This window comes from Monodelphis domestica, chromosome 8 (genome assembly GCF_027887165.1).
Source record: "Monodelphis domestica isolate mMonDom1 chromosome 8, mMonDom1.pri, whole genome shotgun sequence".
Classification (NCBI taxonomy): domain Eukaryota; kingdom Metazoa; phylum Chordata; class Mammalia; order Didelphimorphia; family Didelphidae; genus Monodelphis; species Monodelphis domestica.
The window spans coordinates 47,515,972-47,539,326 of NC_077234.1; positions in this window are offsets into that span (position 1 = coordinate 47,515,972).

The window sequence follows — 23,355 nt, forward strand, 5'->3', positions numbered from 1 at the left end:
CTTTAAAGGGGTCCGGGGGGGAGGGGATGTGTGTCAGAAAGCTGAGTTCAAATTTTGTTTCAGACACGATCTGTGTGACCCTGAGCAAAAAACTAGCTTTCTCAGCCTGTTTCATGTGTAAAAAACGGGGATAATAATAGCACACTGTTAACATGTAAAGCGCTTTGCCCCCAAGTAAATGGCTAGTTGTTATTACTGCTGTTTTGTTGTTAGTAAAAGTCATCCTTTTTTTTTCACCTTCAAAACAGTTATCCGGTCCAGAAATCTTTCCTGGTCCCTTTAATACCAGCGCTTTCCCTCTTAGACTAATTAAACCAACAATGGTTTATTAAGTGCGGGCTATGAGCCAGGCGCTGTCCTAAGCTCCCGAAATGCAAAGAAAGGCAAAAATAAAACTTTACAAAGAAAGAAGAAAAAGCACTCCCTGCCTGCAGAAAGCTCTCAATCTGATGGGAGAAGCAACATGCAAACAACTGTACAATAATAATCCATCGAGCAATAAAAATACAGTAAGTGCCTGTTATATGCCGGGCAGTGTGCTAAACTCGGGATAGTAAGGAGGAAAAAGGGCAGTCCTCGCTGTCAGGAAGCTCACAGTCTACAGGGGAGATTAAAATACAAACAAAACAAATTGGAGATAATCTCAGAGGAATGGCATTAAGATTAGGGCACAAAAGGTTTGCAGAAAGGTAGGATTTTAGCCAAGACTTGAAGGAAGCCAAGACGTAGGCATGAAGAGGAGAACGAAGTTAATGGCATCCCAGTGATGGGGCAGACAGCGAGCAGTGAAGGGTAATACTAGGAACAAGACCCTTATACTCGGAAATCTTGCATTTCTCCCTCCTTAGCACTGGTTAAATATCAACTGCAAAACCTGTAGTTTCAGCGTGTCAACCTTGAAAAGCACAGAACCACCAAATTAGTTAGAAAGAATGAGTCTCTAATTAGGACAAGGGAAATAATGCCCTAACAGCCTCCACACAGTCACGCAAAATACCGCACAAAGACAAGCTCTGGGATTCTGGGAACACTTTCTCCAGGAAAATGCACCTCTAAAGGGGATTTTTCCAATGAACTGAAAAACTTGGGGTCTTATATACCCTTTGGAGAATAAAGGATAGGGAAGACAATTGATGGGTTTACATGGAGACAAGGGAAGGAGGATCCCAAACCGGGTTGGACTACCTGGGAGAGCCTAGATACATTGGGGGAAACTTGAGATTTGATTACATCTCCTAATTCTATCTAGGCTAAGATCACTGGGTACTTTAAGATTTATTGTTCAGTCTAAGACTAGGGTCAGTCTGGGAGTTCTCAGGGGGCAAAGGTAAATTTGGGGGTTCCATAAAACAAGGTCATCAAGTAGTAGTCAAGTGTGAATTACAGATTGATCAGTTACCCACTCTGTGTACTGGATCTGTAATATTCTATACTAGGCATTAGCTTTGTGCCTAATCCGTTTTATTAATGACATATTGTTTTATAAAAACTGTAATATGTAATTAATTACCACATCCTCCCCTCCACCCATGTTCTCTTTCTAGAAGGGCTGTAAGACCTCTCCCACACTGACAAATGATGACAAGGGGGACAATGGGGAAACAAGTGCACTGGAGACTGGCATCCCAGAAGAATCCCCCAAACTTGTGCATGCTCCTTATTCCCCATGACATACATGTCAAACCTCTGCCTGAATTAGGTCATGCCCATTTTCCAGGGTTTTCAGGAGAGGTGAAGATTTCTCTGGAAACTAGCCTCTAGACCCTAATAAATATGCCAACCCTGATCCACAGAGAATAGAAGCTGCCATTCTACAGCTGGAGCTGCTACTCCACATATGGGGCTTCTATTCCACACTTGGAGCTGCTATTCAGCACCTAGCGATGAAACCCAGAAAGGTTTCAACTTGCTCAAAGTGAAACATGTTAGTTGACATTTATATGGCACCTTAAGGTGTGCCAAACAGTTTATCTATATTTTCCACCTTTAATTGATTCTTACAATGAGCCCCTGAAGTTGGTGCTGTTACCCTCCCATTACCAATGAGGAAACAGTAGCACCAGAGGTTAAATGACTTATGCAGGGTCACAAAGCCCTTAAATGTCTGGGGAAAGATTAAAACACAGGACTACTTAGCTCAGACTATGTCCTCTGACAGCAAATGTATTACAAAACACTCATGTCAAGTAATAGGATGTCATACATTATGATTATCAGGTTCTTATCCCCTAGAATTCAAAGTAAAGTCAAATAAAAATAAATAACACAACCTGCTATATTCAAGACTGATATCCAGAACTTAGTTCTGTAGGAAAATAATTTTAAAACCAGTTTTATTACACTTCAGATAAAAAGTTAGCTAGAAAGGAATTGTATGGAACCAGTATGTCTATAGGAGTATTGAAAATTTTACTAATTTGATCCATCTAGCAAACTGAGAAAAGCACTCTAATTTATTATTAGGGGAGGTGACAGCAAAGAGAGATAAAGATGCATCTGTAACTTAAGGGAGCTTGGAGTCTTGTATATATGTGAGCAGAAGAGACCAGGATTAAGGAATTAATTAAAGTGAATTTTCATTTTCCATAAGTATTGTTTCCTTAAAATATAATCATTCCCGTAGACCCTCCTTTCACTCTCTGGACTTTTACTTCCTCCAATGTGAAGTTCACAACATTTTGATTCACAGTCCTGAAACATAATATTTTAAGGGAGCGACTTACATTCTCCTTTGTTTCATGTGTTTACATCTCAAAATAGATTATTTCAGAAACATGGATCAAAATGTTGTCAACTTTTGTTTACATGATTCCACATGTAGAATCTACATCAGATTACTTGCCCTCTCAGGGAGGGGGAATGGGGGAGAGGAAAGGAAGGAAGGAAGGAAGGAGGGTGGGGAGGAGGCAGAGAATTTGGAACTCAAAATTTTAAAAATAAACAAATGTTTTAAAAAACTGTTTTTACATGTAATTGGGGGAAATAAAATTATATTATTATGAAAGAAAAGAAGAAAAATATTGCCAACTTTATCAGGATTGGATTTTAGGAAGTTGTTCAGTATTTTGAAAGACTCCAAACTGCTTTCCTATAGGAAAACCTAGCTTTTAAAAGCCAGTATTTTCCTGGTGATATTGTATGGCATACCAGGAGCATCTATCTCCCTAATTCTGTGATTGGTATAAGCATTTATACTCCAGATAATGCACTATTAAGCACTGGGCATCTGACCAGACAATTTAACATTGTCACTTTAGTAATCATCTTTTTAGCCAAAAAATGCTCACTTACAGCTTTCTTACTGTAATAACCCTGATTATTGCACTAGAATACATAAGATTGGTCAGCTATGTGGCTCATTGTTTAAAGAGTCAGGCCTAGAAGCAGGAAGTCTTGAGTTCAAATCTATCCCTAGAGACTCCATTGTTATATGACCCTGGGAAATTTATGAGATTCTCTCCCTTAATTCTATATTTTCTTCTTTTTAAAAAAAAGCCTTTATCTTTCATCTCAGAATTGATATTAAATATTAGTCCCAAGGCAAAAGAGCAGTAAGGGTTAGTCATTTGGAGTTAAGAGACTTGCCCAAGATCACACGCCTAGGAAATATCTGAGGCTAGATTTGAACCCAGGACATCTTACTTCCAGACCTGGCTCACTATCTACTGAACCACTTAGCTGACCTTTAATATTTTCTTTTGATTAAATTTTTAAATATTCCTGAGTTCTTCCTGGTGAGGATGGATTGTCTATCTTTCCCACAGAGCTTGTTCAGAAACTCTTCTTTTCTTCCACTACCTAAACTCCCCCATTCCCTTATTATTTTATATCTATTTTTATTTATGCTTAGTGTAAAATTTATACTGAACTTATAATTATTGGGATCAGAGAGCAGAATATATCAGTTAAAATCATCTGACACTGTCAGAGAGAAACCTATGATTTAACTCATCTAGACATGTGATTGCCAAAATCCAAACAACCAACTCCAAGATCAAAGAGGAAATAAACAATTAGGAAGAGACAGATTATGTGCAACACCCTCCTCCATACAATGCTCTTAGAATTATACAGGATTGTGCCAGAAAAATGGTCTGTATTTAGGAATAACATCCTACAATCATGATCCTACAAGGAAAAAAATGAATGTTTAACTTCAGATCTACACTAAAGACTTTCTAAACCTCTGCTCCCATTTTGTATTATTGATGATATCTTGCCAAGCCCTAACCTTAGGTTTGTCCTCCTATCTACCACCTTGCTCCTATTAATGTTCTGCTTAACAGAGATGGAGTTAATTATATATAAGAAGAAATTTACAATTAATTCACTTCTAATCATTCTTGTCTATTAGTTTATTATATTATAATTGTTGATTTAATAGTAAGTGATAGTCCTGGTTATTAGTTGATTGAATAACTATTAACACTGCCATTAATCATAAGAATAAAATTGCAATAGTGGATAATTAAGTACATGTATGTGTTAGTCTTATAAATCTCATTACTAACCCTTCGATAACCCTGAGAGAGATGATAGACTGTGGTTTTCAGCCTCCTTAAAACATTCCTTTAATTCAGGACACTCTGCCCCTAGAAAACGAGCACATTTCCTCAGTATCCAGGGACATGTTACAAGGCAAAAAAGAATGTCATGAGGAAGAAGGGCCACTAGGATTCTCTCTATTTTCTATAGTTTTAATGTGGCTTCATGACACCTTATATGATATTATTAACTGTCAATGACCCTCTTTGCACCTTGGGAAAAGGGGAGGAGGAAGTCTAAAACTTTCTCAGTGGGTTAGCTAACACCTAGGAACTACTCCTGCCCCTTCCTCTTTATAGCACAATAGTATTCCATCACTAATATATACCGTACCACAATTTGTTCAGCCATTCCCCAATCAATGGACATTTCCTCAATTTCTAATTCTTTGCCACTACAAAAAGAGCTCCTATAAATATTTTTGTACAAGTAGGTCCTTTTCCCCTTTTTAAAAATTATCTCTTTGGGATATAGACCCAATAGTGATATTACAGTGTCAAAGGGTATACACAGTTTTTATAGCCCCTTTGGGCATGGTTTCTCCAGAATGGTTGGATCAGTTTACAACTCCACTAACAATGCATTAGTGTCCTAATTTTGCCACATCGCCTCCAACATTTATCACTTTACTGTCATACTGGCCAATCTGATAGGTATGAGGTGGTACCTTAGAGTTGCTTTAATTTGCATTTCTTTAATCAAGAGTGAAAATCTAGCTTCTTATATCAACATTCAACAGAAACTAAAAATACCAATGATCTCTTAATTCCAAAATCTAATGTCTTTTCTCAGTCCTTATCCTTCTTGGCTTCTGTAAAGCATTTGACACTGATAATTAACTTCTCCATGATTCTTTTTCCTCTCTGAGATTTTATAATACTGCTTTCTCTTGGTATACTTTTTAAAATTTTTTTATTTTCAATTTCAAATTCTTTTCCTCCCTCCACTACTCCCCCTCCCCTCATTAATAAGGCAAGAATTATGAAACCCCTTAAATATATGAAATCATACAAAATTTATTTTTACACTAGCCACTTAGGGTGGGATGAAGCAAGAAAAATGAAGGAAAAAATCTGCTTCAATCTGCAATCTGAGTCTATCAGTTCTCTATCTGTAAGTTGTAGAATGAATATTTTATAATTTATTTATGAATAGTATTTGAACCTAGCTTTTTGTGGCTAGTAATTGTCTAATCCAAAGCTTACTGTAGATGTCAGACTGACCTCCAAGATACTCCTGGGGAAGTTGGTTAGCTGCAGGGAATGCTCAGATTCCACTCAGGTCTTGAGATTAGCTTGTTATTTATGGTATCATATGTTGGTCTATACCCAGTTTGGGCCACAATACTTTCCAATTTTCCAAGTAGTTTTTTCTTTAAATCCTTACCTTCTATCTTAGAATTGATACTAATAATTGGTTCCAAGGCAAAAGAGAGGTAAGGGCAGTTAAGTGACTTGCTCAAGGTCCAATAGTTAAGAAGTATCTAAGGGCAGATTTGAACCCAGGACCTTCTTTCTTGAGGTCTAGCTCTCAATCCACTGAGCCACCTAGCTTTCCCATCCAAGCAGTTTTTGTCAAATAGTAGTTCTTATCCCAAAAGCTAAGATAATTGAATTTATCAAGCCCTAGATTGCTCTGCTCACTGCTTCTATATATTGTGTATCTAATTTATTCTATTGACCAAACCACTCTATCTCTTATCCCCATAGTATAGTTGTTTTTTTTTAAACCTTAGCTTTTGTCTTAGAAACAATACTAAGTAATGGTTCTAAGGCAGAAGAGCATTTATAAGGGCTGGACAATTGGGGTTAAGTGACTTGCCCAGTTAGGAAATTTCTGAGGCCAGATTTGAACTCTCAACTTCTCATCTCCAGGTCTAGAACTCCATCCACTGAGTCACCTCCCCCTATAATAGATACCGGTTTGTTAATTACTGCTTTGTAGTATTTTCTGAGATCTGGCACTGCTAGCCCCCCCCCCCCTTCTTTCACATTTAAAAAAATTGAATCCCTTGACATTCTTGACTTTTGTTCTTCCAGATTAATTTTGTTATTTTTTCTCCATCAATAAAGCAATTCTTTGGTACTTGCTTGGTATAGCACTGAATAAGTAAATTAATTTTGGTAGTATTGTCACTTTTATTATATTTGTTTAGCTCATACAAGAGCAATGAATATTTCTCCAATTACTTAAATCTATCTTTATAATTATGTGAAGAGCATTTTGTAATTGTGCTAATATCATTCTTATGTATGTGTATTGGCAGGTAGATTCCCAAGTATTTTAGACTCTCCTAACTGCCACATCACCCTCCCCAGTAAGGCAGGTCTTCTGAACAAGAGCAGTCACCACTTACTTCCTAAAAGGGCAACCCAGCACTGGTACAGTCTTTCCCAGCATGGTAGGGAGGACTCTACCCCTTGTCTCAGAGAGATCTGGGTCAGAGGTTCAGAACTAAGAGTTTTTGCTTTACAATCCAAAGGTGATCTTGACCAGCTAATGTTAAATTTTCATTTAGGTACATTCAAGATATTTACTGAGTAGAAGGAAGATGATCTCACAGGGGAAGGCAAAAAAAAATAGGGAAAGATTTCCTAGGGAAAATCGGATTTAAGCTAAGTCTTGAAAGGGAAAAACAAGATTAAACTAATAAACAAAACTAGAAGTTAGATTTATGGGGGGAAAAAAGACAATAAGACAGATAAACCATTAATAATTTGATTTTAAAAGAGAACAAATTACCAGCATCAAAACCACACTGTTCATTTTAGAGTTTGGTCTATAGTTTTCTTTCTGTTTTTGGTCTTCCTGGTTTAGGTACTCAACCTATGTTTGTGTCCTAGAAGGAATTTGGTAAAACTCCTTTATCCATTTTTTTCCAAATAGTTTATTTAGCATTGAAATTAATTACTCTGGAATATTTTTTTCTTTAAAGGAATGCTTTTGTTTGATTTTTTTTCTAACTTAAGGCTATTATTAAATTTTATATAGTTCAGCAAAGTGTTTCCTTATAATTGCTTTAATTTCATCTTCATTGGTTGTACATTCGCTCTTTTAGTTTTTTTATTCTGGTAATTTGGTTTTCTTCTTTTTCTTTTAAAATCAAATTAGCCAAGGGGTATCTGGGTGGCTCTGTGTATTGAGACTGGAGGTTCAAATCTGTCCTCAGATACTTCCTAGCTGTGTGACCCTGGGCAAGTCACTTAACCCCCATTGCCTAGCCCTTAGGACTCTTCTGCTTTGGAGCCAGTACACAGTATTGACTCCAAGAGGGAAGGGAAGGGTTTAAAAAAAAAATCAAATTAGTCAGTGGTTTAAATCCATATTTTCCCCTATTTTTATTTATTCAACTTTTTTCTTTTTTTTTTTTACTTTCAGTTTTATTAATTTCTCCTTTGATATTCAGAGTTTCTATTTCACAATTTTGTTTAACTCTTACTTTCTCTAAGAGGCCTTTTCCAGCTTCTGGTAGCCTTCTACCTTGAGATTATCTTCCTCCTACTCAGTAAATATCTTGTTTCTACCCAGTATTTGCATAAGGTTTTACTTATTAGAATGTGAGCTCCTTTCAAGCAGGACCTCTTTTAGCCTTCCAGAACATGACCAGTACTTGGCAGAGTGCCTGGCACATAAGCAATTAAATGCTTATTTATGATTGACTTCCAGGCATTCTTATGGCAAAAACCAGAGCTGGGCTGAATCTTCAGAATGCATATGGCCATGAGGAAATTGATATAAAAGATAAGAAAAGAGGTCATTTGTTTATCTTGAGGAATTCAAGTTCCCTGAGTGTATGAACTGTGTCCTCTAGTACTGAAAAGACTGGAAAGTATGCTGTTTGATCCATTGCATGCAATCTGTGAAAGATTGTGGAGAATAAGAGATACAGTAGAGCTGGAAAAGGGCAAATACATTCTCATTAAAAAACAAAAAGAAAAATAATCTTCAAATTAAAGATCAGTGAGTTTAAATCATAGAATCACAGAACTTGAAAATGGAAGAGACCCTTAAAAAAACCAACTCTGCTTTCTGTATTAGTAACAACTCCAACTCAGAAGGGAAAAAGGATGGACAAACAAGAGGTAAGTGACTTGGCTGGGATCACATAGCTAGGAAGTGTCTGAAGTCCTATCTGAATCCAGGTCTGGTGCTCTAACCATTGTGCCATCTAGCTCCCCCTGAAGAGACCTTAATAGTCATCTATACCCAAAAGGAATGTCCACAATCATACCATCAATAAGTGGTAATCCAGCATCTGTCTGAAGAATTTCAAGGAGAGAGAAAACCTACTCCTTCCACTTTTGCACAGCTCTAGATTAGAATATGCTCCCCCTGGCCCTCCCCCACCAAAAAGTGTGATTATAGCATGGGCACTGTACCCCTAGAAACTCAGGCAACTATTGTCAGGGAAATTCCTTTGCTCCCTTACACTCTCTGATCCCCAGCCCAAAACATCTGACCCTGAGAGGCTTATCCTCCTTTGATTGTCCCATCGATTTGAGAAGGACAAAGAGATACACCTCAACCATCTGTCCTCCAAATCACAGAACCACCCTATGCCTTTGGGCAAACCTCTCCCTTCCCAACCCCTTGCTCCAGAGTCCGGTCCTTACTGCTGTAAAAGAATATAAACCTCCCAGAATTGAGGCATTCTGTCTTGCTGTCCTACTCCCCATCTAGGAGGATGCTGCCTCCTGGTCAGATTCAACATTTCCTTCCAAATTAATAAATTTCTCTTTATTTTTAAGCCAAGTTTCAGAGTCTTCTATTTTTGCATAAGTTACCCTTCCCAAACCCCAGGGGTTCACCTCTGAACCCCACAACAGTTAGCTTTTCTGATGGAAGCAAGATATGGTTCTCATTTGAGAGAGAGAGACAGAAACAGAGACAGACAGACAGACAGAGACAGAGAGATCAAAGGAGAAAAATCAGTCTCCAAAATCTCTGGAGAGTCAAGTCAATATTAATCTGAAATAAAGAGAACTATCAAAATAGCAATGAGAATTTAATTGAGGAAAGGGGACTGCAGTGTGAGAGACAACACAGCACAGTACTGGAGTACTCAAAAGCAACAGAAGGGGCAGTGTTTAAATACACTTCAGCTGGGAGGAGGGCTGGGAGGAGCAGCAACAGGGAGGAGGTAAGTCCTTTGGCAAAATAGCCAAAGGCTGGGAGCAATTGACATCTGGTCAGAAAATGAGCTCCGTACAGTTACCCAAGATAGCACCAGACTTGATTCAACCATGAAGTCATTGAGGTCAAGGTATCCCCTCCTGAAGACTTCAATCCACTGGGGAAATCAGGAACATGTTGCCAGTACAGTCTCCCCTACATGCCTGCACCTACCAAAGTCTTCATCTCCTTGGGATTTGGTCCAAGGAATGGCTAGAATCACAAGGTCCTCTCCCAAAGAATTTCTGGAGACTCTTCTGACCTTCATGTGGAGCTGAGGGCTCATTTAAGCAGAGTCTCCAGCAATCCAGAGTCCCTTTTTAGACCCTGACCTCATCCAGTTTTGGTGAGAGCCAGATTACATAACAGAAGAGGGAGAGGACAGAAGGGACAGGCAATTCTAAAAATGCCGGCTGTTTTAAAAAGTCATTAAAGGGAATTTGTTGTTGTTATTTTAAGGATAGAGTGGAGGTGTGTGTGAGATGTTGCAAAATATGTCAGACCTAATGGTTTTCTTCATTTGAATTTACCATTTTTTTTGTGTCTAGCTGCACATCTCAGCTGAGGCTATCACTGTTAGAAGAGTGGATAAAGATAAGGATAGCATTTGATTACAACAATGATCTAAGGTGATCCATTCAAACAAACTATTGATGCTTAAAAATTGGAGAGAGGAAGTGAAATTGATAAAGAATAATCATCAACTCCAACTCACCCTTTCCCATAGTTTTTATCTGCTGCAAAGCTGTCACCATGGAGAAAAGAAAGGAGCCTAGAAACCAGTCATCCCAGAAACACTTAATCTCTGTTAATCAGATACCTGGTAACCAGGGGCAATACTGATTTGGAAATTTAATTTGCTTGCAAAATCTCACGGTGAAAGAAATAGGTGGGAGTTTATATGCAAAAGATGCAATTAGGAATGGCGGAAGAAAACAATGAATCAACAGAAAGCTTGCTATGATATACAAACAAGTCACACCCTACTAGGAACCTAAATAGATGAAGCTGAAAGGAGAAAAAGAAGCAAATTCAAACTAAATTGGATCTGCCAGTAACACTATTTTTAAAAAAGCAAACAAACACTTTTTAATTCATCAGAATCTATCAACCCACCACATTTGGATCCCACCCCTCAGACTCTGATGGGCTTTAAAGAAATTTTTCTTCTCCTTTGTTACCCTCATTCCTATCCCGTTTCCCCATCAATAAACTTAAAATATTTAGATGTTTACCTCTTGTCTCTTCCCCTTAAACATCCCATAATAACACACCTTAACTTTCTTATTTCCCATGACTCACTGCTCCATCTCACTTCCCACACATAAATCGTCATATCCTTGACCATGCCATTACCCACAAGTGTGCCACTTTCATTTTCATGAATTCTGAAATTCCTTTATCTGATCATCACCTGCTAGCTTTCTACTTTTCCTTCTGCCCTGCCTCCTTAACCCTGCTGTTTGTCCTCACCCTGATATTCAATTCCTCTACTTTTCAATTCTTTCCTGCAGTGTACTGGAAACTTTCCTCCCTTCTACATCTCGACATCTTGGTGAACCAGTTCAGATCTACACTCTCTTCTTCTTTCAAGTCCTTTGCCCTCTTATCCTTTCAAAGATCTTGCACTGCCAAGCATTATCTTTGCATTACTCCTACCATCTGCTTTGCGGAGCCAGAAAAGAATCACAAAGGTGCTGAGTGGCTCCACTGCAAATTTGTTACAAGATTCCAACTGGGTCCAGATAATCCTTTTATTCCTCTCACATTGATTCACTACTTCACTCACTTCAGCAGTTTTCCCAGATCTTTTTATCCTTCCTCCAACTTCCCATAGCTCCCATTCCTTCCTTCCCTCTCAAAGGTGAAAAATCTTGCCTCCTATTTCATGGTGGGGAAAATTGAAGTCATTTGGTGAAAGCTCCCCCTTCTCTCTTCCTTGACAAAGCAAATCTCTCTGTATGCACAAGTGATTCCTTTATGTCCCATATTTTCCAATAGATTACTTCCTCTATCATCCCCACTCTTCACTTCTCTCTACTCTCTCTCTTTCTGCCTACTAGTGGCTGCTTCTCTACTGCAAACATACTCATGTCCCCCCCAATTCTCAAAAAAACCCTCCCTAGATCTGTCCAGCACTAGCATCCTTTTTTACAGGATTCTATTCTGGTAAATATTTAACAACTGGCTCAGAATTAAAATGTATATACAACCCACTTCTAAGTTTAATCTGCATTATTAACATTTTCTCCATCACTTTATTAAGACTGGATGATTAATCAAGAAAATAATTCAAGCCTTGATTTGTAGTATTCATCAATTTCCAAGGTGTAAATGCTCAAATTACAAATTTTAAAATTTGCTTTCTTTAGTGGGTATAAGTACTCCAGCATCTTACCAAATCCCTTTTCTTTTGTGCCCAATTCCTTGAGAAAGCCATCTAAGATTATGTCTCCACTTCCCTTCCTCTCACTCTTTTATTAGATCCCCCCCAAAGTTACCAGTGACCCCCTAATTTATCCAAGCTAATGGCCTTTTCTCAGTCCTTATCCTTTTTGACCTCTGCCTCCTGTCACAATTGATCACCCTTCTGAGACTCCCTTCTCTCTTGGTCATTTGACATTTACTCTTCTAAAAGTGAGTAAAAATTGACTTCTCTTCCTACCTGAGTGCTCTTTTTCAGTTTCTTTTACTGGGCCTTCATCCATCTTTTCTGCTAACACTGGATATCCGCCAGTGTTCTATTCTAGAGCCTTCTCTCTTCTCTTTCCATTTTATTTCACTTGATGAACTCATCAGATTCTGTGGCTTCAATAACCATCTCTATATAGACTGTTCTATTTGTCCAGCTCTTACCTCTCTCTCTTAAGCCTTAGTTTTACATCTCCAACTATTTATTTGCAGATGTTATGTAGACATCTAAAATTTGACATGTTCAAAACTGGACTTATTATCTTTCCCTCTAATCCTTCCCTCTTCCTAATTTCCCCAATACTGCACTGTGGAGGGTACCATCTTCCTTTTAGTAACCCAAGCTCACAACTTTGGTGTTATTCTTGTAACCTAGGAAAAATGTTCTAAATGGACTAAATAAAATTTTTAAAAAACTATATTTGGTTTTAAAGTCCCTCATAATGTGCATTTTGACAATCATTTTTCAGCCATATCCAACTTTTTGTGATTCCATTTGAGGTTTTCTTGGGAAAAGATGCTGGAGTGGTTTGCCATTTCCTTGGCATTCTCCAGTTCCTTTAACAGATGAGGAAACTGAGGCAAACAGGATTAAGTGCCTGTCCAAGTGTCACACAGCTAGTGTCTGAGGCCAAATTTGAATTCAGGTAAGATGTACCTTTCTGACTTCAGGCATCTAGCCACCCTTTATAATCTTTATAACCTATATTTGGCCCCTTCCTATATTTCCAGTTTTCTTATACCTTACTCAGCTGCATATACTCTGGGATCCAGTCTTGATTGCCATCTTACTGCTCTTTTCCCAAGATGCTACATATCCCATACCTTTACTTTTTGATTTATTTTTTATTTTTTTTAAACCCTTACCTTCCATCCTGGAGTCAATGCTGTGTATTGGCTTCAAGGCAGAAGAGCAGTAAGGACTAGGCAATGGGGGTCAAGTGACTTGCCCAGTGTCACACAGCTAGGAAGTGTCTGAGGTCAGATTTGAACCCAGGACCTCCCATCTTTAGACCTGGCTCTCCATCCACTGAGCCACCCACATGCCTCCTCTTTTGCAGATTTGTGGAAGAATGTCATTGGTGACCGTAGACAAAATATATCTTATTGGGAAGCTGAGGGGCAGATGCCAGTTTATAAGAGATTAAACAGAATATGAGTGGCAAAGGTAACTTGGCTTTGGAAGGAAACAGAGAAAGAGGCAGTAAGGGACAATCTTTGATCTGGGAATCAGGAATTTGCAATCCCTCCTCAATTTCCCCGTCGTACAATCTTTGGTGCCCTCTCCTGGTCTCGGGAGGACTCGTGCTTTTGTCTCGGTGGGGACTACCAGCACTGACCCAAATGGCGATCCCTTTGCACTTCAGTAGATAATGTCGATATTTAGCATGAACTTAGAGCTGGAGAAATGCACACATTTTCCCAACGATCACCTTTTTTAAAGGCTTAATTCGTTTTAGCCTTCTTTGACAGACACGTGATCTAGATTGATGCTCTATTGACTCGACAACTTTTTGGTGGACTGACCTAGCCTTTGTGAACTTCCATGCCACAATGAGGCACGAGTGTGGCACGTTAGTGGGAATTTGGCGGAATGATACCGGACATAAAGGGGTAACTTCTTAAATGCCCGTCTTTCATCAGATCGCAGATGAAGATTGGGAAGGGGCTCCCGAGGTCAGCCAATCCAATACTTCCTCCTTTTACCCAAGGAGAGCTCAGGAGTAGAAGGCTTAGGACAAGAAGGACAAGGTAGATGTCCTGTCCAAAGTGATGTGAGTAGAAAGCATGAGAGATGGAATCTGAACCTACATAGCAACCTATGCTCATTCCATTTCACCCTGTTATTTTATTTTATTGTGTTGTATGAATGGCTTTTATTTTTTTTTAATTTGAATAAGTTTATTTAGTCAATTTAGAACATTATTCCTTGGTTACAAGAATCACATTATTTCCTTCCCTCCCCTCCACCCACTCTTTCCGCAGCCAACGTACAATTTCATTGTCCACCCTGTTATTTAAAAAAAATCTAAAATATGTTTGGGAAATCATTTAAAAATATGTTTTGAAATGTGCTTTTCACAAGAGGATAATTATCTCTTTCTATTTCATTGGGCTGAGAAGCAATTTCTTTTCAAGAAAAAAAAGCCTTCAATGTGTCATATGATGTGTTATTGCAATCCTGAGTTAGAATGAAGACAACTTAGAAACAGGATAGTTTTTTAACTAAAAAAGCCGATAGTTTCTCTTCCTGGAATCAATCGTCACTCCCATTGTGTCAGTTCTTGAAACATCAATGGCAAAATATGCAGAGAAAACAGGGGACTGTTAAGAGTTGTTATAAATTGACTAAATAAATTAATACAAATGGAAAAAAAAAGAGTTGCAATATTTCTAGAAAAAGTCACTGTTTAAGTTTCTTCTAGCCACTTATTTCAGGTAAGAAATAATTTGAACTGACACCACGTGTTTATAGCATTTACTTGGGAAAGGTTTCATTTATGACCAAGATGAGCTACTTCTAACTTGTTCATGAGCGGAATCTTTCCTTCAGCTTAGTTTCATCAAGTCCTTTCTTTTGTCCTAAAAATTTAGATATGTCTTCTATTCATGTTTATTCAGCTTAACAAACATTTATAAAGAACTTGCTATGTGTGGGGCATCTGGGTGGTTCAGTGAATTGAGACACGTCAAGAGATGGCAAGTCCTAGGTTCAAATCTGGCCTCAGACATTTCCTAGCTGTGTGACCCTGGGTAAGTCACTTAACCCCCATTGCCCATCTCTTACCACTCTTCTGCCTCGGAAGCAATACACAATATTGATTCTAAGATGGAAGTTAAGAGTTAAAAAAAAAAAAGAATTTGCTATATGGAAAGCACAAAAATGAATAAGATCAAGTTCCTGTTCTCAGAAAGTTCAGTCTATTTGAGGAAGATAAGCAAGATACCTCTGAGATCAAAGGATATTCAAGGAGAGAGTGATTACTTCTAGAAAAGGGCAAGAGAAACCATCTGAGTTAGGACATGGAGACAGGGCTGATCATTGAGTAGACTTCTTAGTTATTTATTTATTTTTTTAAACCCTTACCTTCCGTCTTGGAGTCAATACTGTGTATTGGCTCCAAGTCAGAAGAGTGGTAAGGGCTAGGCAATGGGGGTCAAATGACTTGCCCAGGGTCACACAGCTGGGAAGTTTCTGAGGCTAGATTTGAACCTAGGACCTCCTATCTTTAGGTCTGACTCTCAATCTACTGGGCCACCCAGCTGCCCCCTTCTTAGTTATTTCTAAGTTGGTTTGTTTTTGCTTTCTAATGTGTTGTCATTGTCTACATTGTTCTCCTGCTTCTTCTTGCTTCACTCTATAACAGTTCATGCTTCTCAGAATTCTCTGAAATCATCTCTTGTCTTATTTTTAGGTTTCTCTTGATTCTTATGTCTGCTTACACTTGAATTTTACAAATAAGTTTTCACAAGCACATAATATGTATGGCTGCCATGTGTTTGTAAAAGATTTGGGAGCCTTCGTGGATTGCAAGCCTGATGTGAGTCAACTGTGTGATGTTTGGGTAATGTTAGATTTAAAATGGTTGAGGTCTTAAACTGTAGTGAGTTAAAATGGTGGAAGATATAAATTGTGATAGATATAAGAGAGGGTGAGTAAGTTTGATCGTAGAAATATGTTTCACTACAGTGTCTTGGTTTTTAAATCAAATATAAGGTGGTCGCCAGGGAAATATTCCCAATTATTCAATATGCCCAAGTCAACTGGGTTTTATAGAGATTTAATTAATACAAATGTGGAATTAAGGAAAAGAGAGAAAGAGAGAAAAAGGAAATAAGTATGAAAGGCCTTAAGCCAACATGGCCTAGACCTGAGTCTTAAGAGAGAGAGATCAGTCAGTCAGTCTTTTAACACTCACCACAAGGTCTGTCTAAGCAAGGATTCTAGTGACACCAGGCCAGCTCCATCTCAGCTGACTTTACCAGAGAGAGTTCCAGCCAGAGTCCTCCTTAAAGAGCCTTCCAGCCAGAGACTGTTCCAAAGGGCCTCTCTCCAGAGCCTCCAGAGGGACAGAGTCCCCTCAGAGGAGCTCCAGCGAGATCTCCTTAGAGATTGTCCTCCAAGAGCTTCCCTTCTCCAGAGCCTCTCTCAAGAGATTCTTCCCAAGCGATCCTCATCAGAGATCCTCCAAAAGGATTCTTTTCTCAAGAGATTCTGCTTTTTCTTATATAGGGGTTTTTCTTCTATGTCACCTCCCCTAAGTCCTTACATCTACCAATCACTGTAGACGTTTTCCAAAGGACTGCCCATCTGAATTCCTGCTAAGTCGACAAATCTCCTCAGTAAGTCTGAACCAGAGAAAATGCTACTGTGTTGACTAATCTCCTCATTAAATCTGAACCAGTGAAAACACAGCTGAGTCAACTAATCTCATTAAGAGAAAACTTGCCCAACCCTTTTAGGTACCTAGCATCTTATTGTATCAATTCTAAAAAACAGGCATGGCTCAAAGAACTCCTTGCCTTATTATAAGCATGGGTCCAAGTACTTTCATTGTTTAGCAAGGAGTTTTCTCCCCTAAAGCAGTCTTAAGTATGGGTGGAGTAGAGGTCCTCCCATAGCAAGGAGTTTTCTCATCAAAATGGGGAATGTTTCCAGTCCAATGGGGAAATTTTTAACATTCACAAGTCTGAGAAATTTCAAGGTTTACAGTAATTGGGGAAGTGACACATTCACTTTTGACAAATCATCTGATTAACATTCTGTGATTATTCTATATACTTATATCATAACTATTGACTCTGACAAGACACACAAAGGTTTTTGCAAAAGATAAATTGATTTCATCACAAGTAGAGTAGTTAAAGCTTAGTTTTCTCCTTAACCTGTGAGGTGCTTGAGCTTACAGACAATCAAAGGAAATTAAATGTTACTTTTAATAAAAATAGATAATCCATCAGAAGTTCTAGAGACAATCAACAACACTGCAGCCAAGTCAAGGGATCAAAGGGGTAATATAAGCACTAGTTTTAATATTAAACTAATCATTTTTCAGAGTTTCACTGGGGAGTTTCTGAGATGGGTTTTGGTTGGTAAATCAAGTCACTGAGGCATGATGTACTAAAGCATATTGTGCAAGCCTCTCCCTATGATGATTTATGTACTGGCTCAGGAGAATTTGTTTCTGTGCATGGGAGTAGGGGATTTCTGGGCATAGCTTTTGTTAAGAATTAAATACCTAAGCAAAAATTAACCCAGTATAGCTTTTTGGTTTCGTTTTGTGAGTCTGATCTTTTGGTGATATTCTGGGGGAATTGTGTGCAAGTATTTTGCTCTCATATTACTTTTTCTGAGACTGGAGAAGGGACAATAATCATATCAATTTCATTAGTAAGGGATGTTGATGAGAGAAGTCACACAGAGGGAGCTGAGTGGGTGTATCCTTCTTGCCAAGGAGCCACTTTGTGACCTCCTGATTTCCACATGCGACTGTGTCAAGACATCGTGGCCTGATGGCTCCCAGCAAAGACTTCCCTTGGTGGAATGGGAAGATGAGAACAACCCGTGTCAATGCCCATAAAGGTAGCTGAAGCAGGCACTGTGGGATTAGAGCTTTGCTAGACATCAAAGATGCCACTGCATCCTGGACCATGGCCATTTGTCCTGGCTTTTGTCTTGCCACCAGACTTCTATGACTCCAGAAGAGAGAGTGAGGCTGATGACTTTGTGCAACTGTCTCATTTGAATCCAATTCATGTATAAATTGAGATATCACCCCATAATGCCATTGATCCTCTTTGAAAATGAAGGATGAACAATATATCACCTACTATGTGTCAGACACCATTCTAGGTGCTGGAGTTGCAAAGGAAAAACTGAACAGTCCCATGAAGTTTACATTTAATCAGGAGATACATAAGAAAATACAAAATTTATGCCAAGTAAATTCAAAGTAATTTCAAGACTGAAGAAAGACTAACAACTAGGGAGATCAGCAAAGGCTTTAAGTAAGAGGTTGCACTTGAGATGAGCTTTGAGTGTGAAAAAATAATTGGATAGATGGTGTTATCCACTCTAGGAAACTGGGTTAGATACTTAATGGGCTGTCTATAAGTATCTCAGTTCCCTATGGTGAAGGGAAGGCAAAGTGAACCTTCCTTCACTGGGCCAGTGCACACAAGTCTTAGAGATTGATTTGTAGAAAAGTAACTTTGCTTATATAGAAGTCAAGGGTAAACTACGAAGATTGAAACACAAGGATGTCCTGACTCTAGTTTCTATACTTTTCCCCCAACCAATCTAAGACTCTCTCACGAGAAATGCTTCTAGTCTTCAGGCTACACTATTTCCTTCCTGACTCTACCTAATTCCCCATCAAACCTTTTCTAAGCTACCTGACTACAATCCTCAGTTGTTGATTTAATTAGTTATCTTAGAAGTTGTCTCCAAAGATACTAAGAATGAACCCAAGATGGCTGAGTTCAATTAGAGTTGAATATAACTCTGAGGTAACCCCCAGAGCCCACCAAGTGGGATCTACAGGTAAAACTTCTGTTGGTAAATGTTGGTGAACAGTAGGTATAGCTAGATTTTATGAACAATGTTCTCTTCAGAGAAACAGGAACCTCCAAAAGCCATTTACAGGTTTCTTCTCACAACAGGTTGACATAGGTAAACTCAGGAAAGCAGCCTTCCTCTCCCAGCTCGGGATAGGAAGTGACATTGCTCACTCAACCAGCTTCCTCCAGTTCCCTGTACATTCCAAGATCTCTTCCAGGAATTTTGGAATAGCTCTGGAGACAGCATTTGCTATTCTTAACTTTAACCTTATCAAAGTTTATCTTTCTATAATCCTACTCTAATAATTGAAACTAAAAAGCAAATGTAATCCTTGGATTGCACTGAGAGGTATCACTCCCCATGTAAGGGGTTATTATCTATCCTGATGAAACCTGTCTGGAGTATTGTGTTCAATTCTGGGCACCACAATAGAGGAAAGACTTCCATGATTTAGATTGTTTCTGCTTCTATTTTTTAAAACTCTTACCTTTGGTCTTAAAATTGATAAGGTTCCAAGTATTGATTCTAAGGCAGAAGAGCAGTAAGGAATGGCTGAACAAATTGTACTTTATGATGGGGATAGAATACTATTGTGCCATAAGAAATGATGAGCAGGATGATTTCAGAAAGAGTTGGAAAGACCTACATGAACTGATGCAGAGTGAAATAAGCAGAACTAGAAGAACATGGTACAATGTAACAGCATTATTGTGGGATGATACACTATGAAAGACTTAGCTACTCAGCAATACAATGACATGGGGCAATTCTGAAGGACTTATTACAAAGGCTATCCACCTTCAAAGAAAAAAACTGTTGGAGCCAGATGCAGATCAAAACATGTTATCTTTCACATTAGTTTATTTATGGTTTTATCTGGGGGTTTTGGTTTTATATGAGTATTCTCTTACAACAATGACCAATATGGAAGTTGGTTTTGTGTGATAATACCAACTAGGACAAGTCTATTCTTTCTTCCATATTATAACCTTTAAAGTACATTAAAACAACTACCCCATCACTTCCCATCTTCTTCCCCTCAAGGTTTTTCTTCTTCAGGCTAAATATTTTTAGTTCCTTCAACTTTATCATATGACATAGTTTTGACCAACCTGTACAGGATAGGGAGGTAGAGAGGGTAGAGCACCAGCCCTGCAGTCAGGAGGATCTGGATTCAAATATGGCCCCAGATACTTTCTAGCTATGTGATCCTGGGCAAATTTACTTAATCCCATTTGCCTTATCCTTGCCTTTCTCTCTTAAGAGTTGTTACTAAAGCAGAAAGGTTCAAAAATCAGAATATTGAGGAACTGAGGTTTTATCTGAGGACAGGATTCACACTAATAAAATTCCAGATCTAAAGCATCAAATGGGAAGCCCTTGAAGAGAGGAAGACCAATAATGAGGCTATTATACTGGTACAGTTATGAGAAAATGAAGACCTGAACTAGGTAGTTTCGATATGAGTGGAAAGGAGTGAATGCAAGAGTTTAGAGGCTGCAAAATCAATAGGATGTAGCAACTGATAAGATGTAAGGGAGAAAGGAGAAATAGTCATAGCTGATTCTGAGGTTTTAAGTCTATGTGACTAACAGAAATAGTAAAATTTGCAAGTGGAACAGGTTTGGGAGGAATTAAGATTATTTGGGGACACATTGAATGTGTTGGCAGGATATCGAGGTGGATATCTATAGTAGGAAGTTGAAAATATATGACCTTAGGTGAAGTTAGGGTTGAAATTACAGATGTAGGCATCATACACATAGAAATCAGGTGATAAGCATTTATTAATCACCTACTGTGTTGTAAAGGTGAAATTTAATGGTTGGACAACGATTTTATGAAATTATGTGGTTGCCAATATTTATTATATCTGGAGCCAGAAATTTATTTACAAAATAGAGAGAAAACAATGAAGTGGAGAAATGTGAAGGTGATGAAAAAGTTATCTATCCTATCTTAATCCAGGCAGAGATTAATTAGCACTCAACCAGGAAGGCTGGTGGTGAGTAACCAAGGTTACTCTCTTAGGGAACTAGGAAAGTAGCCAGCCTTTCACTCAGTCAACGAAAGAGCCAGTAGTCAGTCTAAGTTGAAGCTGAGATCCACATTCACTATCCAAGCTGTAGGCTCCAGCAAAGCTCCCTCAAAGACTCTCCCCAGTCAGAAGACTATCTCCAGAAGACAATCTCTTCAGACTATCTTCTCAAAGACCACCTGCTCTGAGGGAATTCAGGCTTCTTTTATGGTGACTTCTTGTCTCCTCCCCTCTTCGCAGGGGCCAATCACAGTTTCCAAATTGTCTAGCACTGCCCACGGGAGCAGTGTCTGTGGAATTGACTTCTCACCTTCTGAAGGTCAATTTCTCATCAAAAAGATTCAGTTTCCTGATTGAACAGTTTCTGAGGGTGTGAACTCTTAAAAGTATGCACAAATTTCTGACTGAATTATAAAAAAAAAAAGGTCGGAGCTCTCCAGGTATCTTGCTGGATTCTCACCTAGCATTAAGTAGGGTGTTCAGTCTTTTTTTGATTCAATTTAAAAGGTAGACAAAGGAGAGTTAATCCTGTCTTCAGTCTAGTGAGGTACTAAGTAGGGGTACTTAATGTTAAACAAAGTGTCAACTCCAACTAGGCAAAGAGAACAAAGAATTCCCTTTCACAGTGTTAAGGAAATAGAAATGATAACTAATGATTTGGAAAAGAGGACACACACACACACAAAAAAAAAACCCCAAACCTTAATGGTCTTTCCGTTAAAATTTAGAACAAATAGTATAAAATGTAGGAATTTTATTTTTTGTTGTATTAACCTATTAAAATGATTAAATCTGATTATAATTAATACTTGACCTATGCTTTATCATTCTATTAAATTATCCATTTTGCCAGAAGTTGTTCTTATAGTGTTAATTATTATTATTATTATTATTTGCTTTTGGGCTTCATATTCCTGTCTAATTCATATACTTATAATGGAAACTCTAATAATCTATTACAAAGCATTAAAGCATGCTATCTTTTTATGAAAAAGAGTGTATTCTTTTCTGAAAAAAATTTTTTTAACAGAGACAGCAAAGGATAAGTAAAATATCACCAATTATATCAATATAAACTAATTGAATTATCCTTTAAAATAAAAAGGGCCATAGAAGATAATTTCTTTAGAGCAAGGGAGGCATTTTTTTTTATCTCTAGGACTTTGCGTGTCATAGACATTTCATGATTGCCCTAAAAACGTAACCCAACAATGTTATCTGCAGTAATAATCAAACTCAACTTAAATGTCAATGCAGAGTTTACAAAGTGTTTTCCTCCCCATAACTGAGAGGTACAGAACTGTTTTACAGATAAGGAAACTGAAATACAGAGTGTAGTCATGTATTGAGAATGAAAGGCAACTTGAAGTAAAGAGCACTGAGTCATGAAGAACTTGGTTTGGGTGCTTGCCTCGGATATTTATTATCTCTGTGATGATGAGAGAGACACTTGATGTTTCTGAACTTGTTTCCTTTATAACTGTTTGCCGATTTGAATTAAATGGACTAAATATTCGATTTCTCTAGAAATCTATTCTACTTCTGTCACATTTGGTGACACCATCGGTTCCCATGCATGTAATTGTTCCTCTTATCCTCAGCTGTACATTCACTCTTAGTTGTTCTCCTGAATTCCATTCTTGAATCATGAACTGCTTTTTAGACATTGCAGGTTGAATGCCCCGTACATGTCTTCAACTCAACTTGTCCGAAATAGAACTCTTTCCTCCCCAATCCCACCCCTCTTCTAACAATCACAGTCAGTTTTAAAGGCATCATTATTTGTAGCCTGCTAGGATCATAAGCTCATTGTGAACATTTTACTCTCTTTCATCTCATATCCGATCAATTGTCAAAAAGTGCTATTTCTACTTCTCCATCTACTTATCTAGCCTTAACTTCCTTTCTGATCTCCAGTACTGAGTCTGTAACTGCCTAAATATCTTGCATTGGATGTCCCATAGACATCTTAAACTCAGCATGTCCAAAACTGAAACCATTATCTTTTCCCCCAAATCATCCCCTCTTTCTAACTTGTCTTTCACTATGGAGGCACCACCCTCATGCCAGTCATTCAGGCTCACAAACTACTGGTATCCATCAACTCTTCCCTCTTTCCTGTCCTTTTCCCTCATCATATGCAATCACTTGTTAAGTCCTGTCATTTCTACCTTAATATCTCTCATATCTACCCTTTTTCTCTTCTGCCCCTGCAACTACCCTGGTGCTAGTCCTCACCACCTCCTATCTGGACTATTGCAAAAGTCTGCTGATCAGTCTCTTCTCTCCCAGTTTCTCTTTTCCCGTTCCAATCCATTTTCCACTTAGCTGTCAAAATGACCTTCCT